Raw genomic sequence first — 5,513 nt, 5'->3', positions numbered from 1 at the left:
GGTAATTTAGGTTAAGTAGTGTGAAAGCTTAGGGACTGATGACCTTAGCAGTTAAGTCCCAAAAGATTTCACACACATTTGAACATTTTTTGAAAAGATACAGCACACTAACACTGTGTGGCTATTTCATGCGTTTCTGTCAACAAATGGTTCAAATGGCTCTGAGCACTATGGGACTTAACTTCTGAGGTCATCAGTCCCCTAGAACTTAGAACTACTTAAACCTAACTAACCTAAGGACATCACACACATCTATGTCCGAGGCAGGATTCGAACCTGCGACCATAGCGGTCGCGTGGTTCCAGACTAGCGGCTAGAACCGCTCAACCACTCCGGCCCGGTCCGCAGCTCGTGGTCGTGCGGTAGCGTTCTCGCTTCCCGCGCCCGGGTTCCCGGGTTCGATTCCCAACGGAGTCAGGGATTTTCTCTGCCTCGTGATGACTGGGTGTTGTGTGATGTCCTTAGGTTAGTTAGGTTTAAATAGTTCTAGGTTGTAGGTGACTGATGACGATAGATGTTAAGTCCCATAGTGTTCAGAGCCATTTTTAGCCATTTGAACCATTTGAACCACTCCGGCCGGCCGGCTTCTGTCAATATCTGAAGTGAACTGCCAGACCGTCAATAATAGAGCTCTCACGCTCAGTATGTGTTGATACGACCGAAAATTTTTTTGGACCGTCAATACTACTCGCCAGTATTTCCACAATCGACAATACGTCAATATGCTCAAATGGCTCTCAGCATTATGGGACTTAACATCTGACGTCATCAGTCCCCCTGAACTTAGAACTACTTAAACCTAAATAACCTAAGGACATCACACACATCCAAGCCCGAGGCAGGATTCGAACCTGCGACCGTAGCAGCAGCGCGGTTCAGAACTGAAGCGCCTAGAACCACACAGGCACTACAATATCGTTTTTATCCGCCAGCACCGGGCAAGCGACTTTCAATTGAAATGTCTTCCCTGAAATGGAACATATGTAATGAATGTACGAGTGCAGGTTGTAGACTCATCGTTGATGACATATGGAAATTTATGTGTGGCCGTGAGTCGTGCTCCGATAGCCTAATGGAATCTGCCCTCAGCAGGCGCGCGGCGAAGACTCTTCTTTACGCCCCGTCCGCAGAGTCGCGAGCGCGCGTTATGTTTACTTCCTTGCTGCAGCTAGTACTCCAGTCCGTCAACATTGAGTCCCTACGGCCCACTCCTGGAGGATAACTGGCATCAAGATCAGCTTCCAAGCGAACCAAGCAAGACACGAGACTTTGAAATCGAAGGCTTCATGCGTGACGAAGTTCAAGTAGAACCACAGCAATCGTTGGTACCCACTTCTGCATCACAAGTAGCAACGTCTGCGTGAAGATGGTCGATCACGTGATGTGTAATGCTTGTAACGCTGTTGTGAGCAGATGTGAGAGCACTCTCAAGTTCAAACATTCCGCTGGCTGCATTTAAGTGGATACATTGACCATACAGCACTAGGCTCACGCACGTTACGAGTCTTCGAACTCCCGTTTGAAGTGCCGCCGGACATAATCACCGCGGCTTTCAGGCCGTATGAGATGGTAATTTGCCACGCGGGAGAAAAAAGGAACATCTTCGAGATGTACCCGGTCCTCAATGGCGTGCGACAAGTTAAAACTGAATTAACAAAACACATGCCGTCCCGCCTAGTCATAGGTGAATGTCGAGCAATCGTGATGTTTCATGGACAGCCCCATACTTGTTCTGGTTACTGCCAGGAGGGTCAGAGACGTTCGGCGTGTATTTAACATCGGCTGGCACAAAACGTGTTAGGTGAAACGGCGCCACCCCCTACGATAACGGCTCTCCCCCTTGATTACGCATGGGTGATACGGTCGACCGTCATAGCAGACGGAGAGCCACATGGAAGACTGGGGACGTCAGACTGCACACCCGTAGCACGTTCGGGATTGACCGACATGATGACAGAGTCGACAAAGACTGAAGGATGTCGCCGATTGCCCCCATCGGCCTACAGATGACAGGTAATAACACGTAAGGCGACGCTGTCGGCTGTCCCCATTGCGGAAGACCGTCTACAGACCTATCGCATAGCGAGAATCAATGTTAACACCATTCAGACGCAAACGATGTTGTCGCTGCTCCAAGACGGGCTCAATGCAGCGGACATCGACATTGTCTTTCCCCAAGAAGTCTTCGTCGACGATTTCCTCAGTACTTTTGGCTTTACGGTTCTTTGTGTCCCACCTCTCGCTAACTAACACCGATGTCGCAATTTTCCCCTGGGAGGGCTTCGAGGCGGACGAAGTGCAATATCTCCCTGATGCTAGAGGAACGGCCGTAGCGGTGCTAGGCGTCCAGTTCATCAACGTGTAAACCTATTCCGGAACGAATCGCCGTCGCCGATCCCTCTTCTTCGCGGAAGGAGTAGCATGGCAGGCATGGCGATTTCAGTAGCGACCAGTTACCTAAGGATGAGCTGCTGTACCATTCACCGTGCTCCGAACTTGGGACAATCATCAGCTCCATTGGTAGATGCATGAGAACATGTCCATGGAAATCGGCCGGTACTCACTCGTTTTACGAGTCACTAGTCTAGTCGCATCAATAGGATTTACTTCTCCCGTTCTCTCGCAGAAACAGTGAGTGACGCGGAGGTGTGGCCTATAGCCTTTCTGATGATGAGGCCAATATATGTGCCATCACCTTTCATCGTCAGCGGGTGTGGCGCATCCGACATCCCTGGAAGTTAAACTTCGTTCATGCAGCTCCTCTGGATTGTTGACGCACCAGCGAGGACACACGCAGTTCGTGCGTCCACCGCCTCCAATGTGTCCTACATAGTTAAGTTGGTAGTTAAATTTTGCGAAGCCGGCCCTAAGAGGAACCTTCGTTACGTAATGTTGGGAGATCGCTGATTGGAAGTGGCGCACTATACATTTTTATTTCACCGTCCTTCGTGAATGCGCTTCCTTGCCACCCACAGCCGAGTGACAGAAAACAGTACACCATGCGAAGGCACAGATCATAGATCATGTGCACCGACACCTCGGAGGTACGATCGTACGTGCGTGAACACAAGACAGAATAGCAACGGAACGACCCACAATGCACCACGCCATTCTAGAACATAAAATACGATGAGGGGCGTCACCACTGTGGACGGCCGTCGCCTCACCACGCACTGCGGTGTTGGTGGAGCCTTCGTGGCCCATTTCACACGACTTCATTCTGCTCCATCTACCTATCCGGCGACCGTGACAGGAGTCTCACGATTGGTTTATGGCACTGTTCCACAGGACTCACAAACTGAGTTATTGGACGAAATGATTGAAGAAGACGTTATCTACGCTATATGTAAAGGTGCGTCGAACAATTCTCTAGGTCCCAACTGACCTTCTGTGGAGCTCTACACAACTTTGCAGTATTTACTGGCTCCCAAGTTGACGGACATCCGTGGGGAACTTATGGCCCTCGCGTTGCCGCTCTCTGCAACCTTTGCCGAAAGAATTATTGTAGCGGTTCACAAACTGACGGGTGGCGCTCGAGTACATGATTACCGCCCGCTAATACTCCTCAACTACGACATGAAGATGTTCACCAGACGGGTAGCGAACCGTAGAAGACCGACTCTGCCTCATATCATCTCACCATATCAGGCTTCCCTAGGGAAGCCCTAGCGAAGCCACTCCGCATCCCGGGAACGTTGCAATCATTAGACTTTAGCCAAGTTTTAGATCGTGTGGGTCACGTGTACCTGACGTCCGTTCTCCGACATATTCGTAGACATTGTGATGTGCCTTATCCGGGACCACTAACATGCTTGTCAATGGGCTTCTCACGCAGCCCTTCCCGATTTCCAGATCGGTGCCTCAAGGCTGCCCTCTGTCGACGTTACTCTATTCTCTGGCACTTGAATCGATGCACTATGGCCTCCGACAACGGCCCCCGTCAACGCCTCACTGGACTAACGTTACTTGGCGCCACATTTCGCTGTGCAGCATACGCAGACGACCTGGTTCGCGTGCTCCGCAACCTTGACCATGTAACCAACGCACTAAAATGGATTGCCATATATACACTGTGTCTTCGGCAGCTGTCTCAGCGTCACCAAATCGGTCGCCATGAACATAGGAGGTAGGTTCGCTCCAGCTTGTGTCCACCCCCAACAGCTTAGTGGTACTATCAAATGCCTCGGAGTAGCGTTTCACGACGACATACGTCATATTGCGGCCCTTAACTACCGCCGCTTGTTACAAAACAAATTCGGGTCCAGATCACCAACCTTCCTCTGCGGATCCTCAATATTCTTCAAAGGACACACTTCGTTAATGTTTACCCAGCATCGTGAATTCCACACATATCGCATGTACTTCCGATACGACGTCTATTAGCGGCATTTGGAGCCTACGTAAGTATAAGCATGCTCTTCAAAGTCAGCTGAGAATCACTGACTCTTCCACCAGACAGGAAAGGTCTTGGCCTAGTTCACGTTCAGCCCAGAGCAGTGGCCCTGATTGTCAGCTCGCACATCAATCTGTGGTGCCACCGTCCACAAGGGTTGACGGGTTTGCTCCACCCTCCCTAACGCCCCCGCTGAGGATGCAAGACATATTCCCACCTTTCTGCTACTTCGGTCACTTTTAGAATGAACTCAGCTGTGTCCCTATCGCAGTACCAACGACGAAACGGGTGACGGCGCAGAATATATTTCGCTTCTACAACAGAGGCATCCACCAAACGTCGTGGAGGCCAAGCATCCTCATTTTTGTGGGAATGTAGTGTGCCGGATAATACACGCGCCTACAATGGATACAGCACTCCGTCTGCAGGCCACAAGTGCCCCATCGGACCATCCGACCGCCGTGTCATCCTCAGTTGAGGATGTGGATAGGAGGGGCGTGTGGTCAGCACACCGCTCTCCCGGTCGTTACGATGGTTTTCTTTGACCGGAGCCGCTCCTATTCGGTCGAGTAGCTGCTCAATTGGCATCACGAGGCTGAGTGCACCCCGAGAAATGGCAACAGCGCATGGCGGCCTGGATGGTCACCCACCCAAGTGCCGGCCACAACCGACAGCGCTTAACTTCGGTGATCACACGGGAACCGGTGTATCCACTGCGGCAAGGCCGTTGCCCACAACGGATACAGGCGTCCGATCAACATGGTACATCATAGTCAACGATAAACAGATCACCCGGTCACGCCTCCGCAAGATATGTATGTCGCAGTCGCCTCTGTATGTGGAATGCGGAGTACCAGACATGAATGAGCACCGTCTGAGATGTGGCACGGCAGAAGACATCACCTCGGCTTCTACTTTTTCCGGATGAACTCTATTTCCCACGCATAAAAACCAGCACACTCACGTGGATCCGTGTACGCACGAGGTTCAATATTTATTTCACAATGGACCTAAAGATGTATTGGACTTTCAGAACTACTTACAAGAACGTCATTGTAACATTCTACCAAACCCAAAGTATAGGCAATATTTCTCTAATTACTTAGGGAGTGCCCTATGC

At 50.7% G+C, this 5,513-nt stretch overlaps 1 pseudogene; it reads right to left on the bottom strand.

The window, feature by feature from the left end:
- Positions 1–5,007: 5,007 nt before the first annotated feature.
- LOC126253862 (5S ribosomal RNA) lies at positions 5,008–5,125 on the bottom strand (annotated as a pseudogene).
- Positions 5,126–5,513: the final 388 nt, after the last annotated feature.

The sequence above is a fragment of the Schistocerca nitens genome, chromosome 4 (assembly GCF_023898315.1).
Source record: "Schistocerca nitens isolate TAMUIC-IGC-003100 chromosome 4, iqSchNite1.1, whole genome shotgun sequence".
NCBI classification, from domain to species: domain Eukaryota; kingdom Metazoa; phylum Arthropoda; class Insecta; order Orthoptera; family Acrididae; genus Schistocerca; species Schistocerca nitens.
This window is presented reverse-complemented; position numbering and strand designations above follow the sequence as displayed.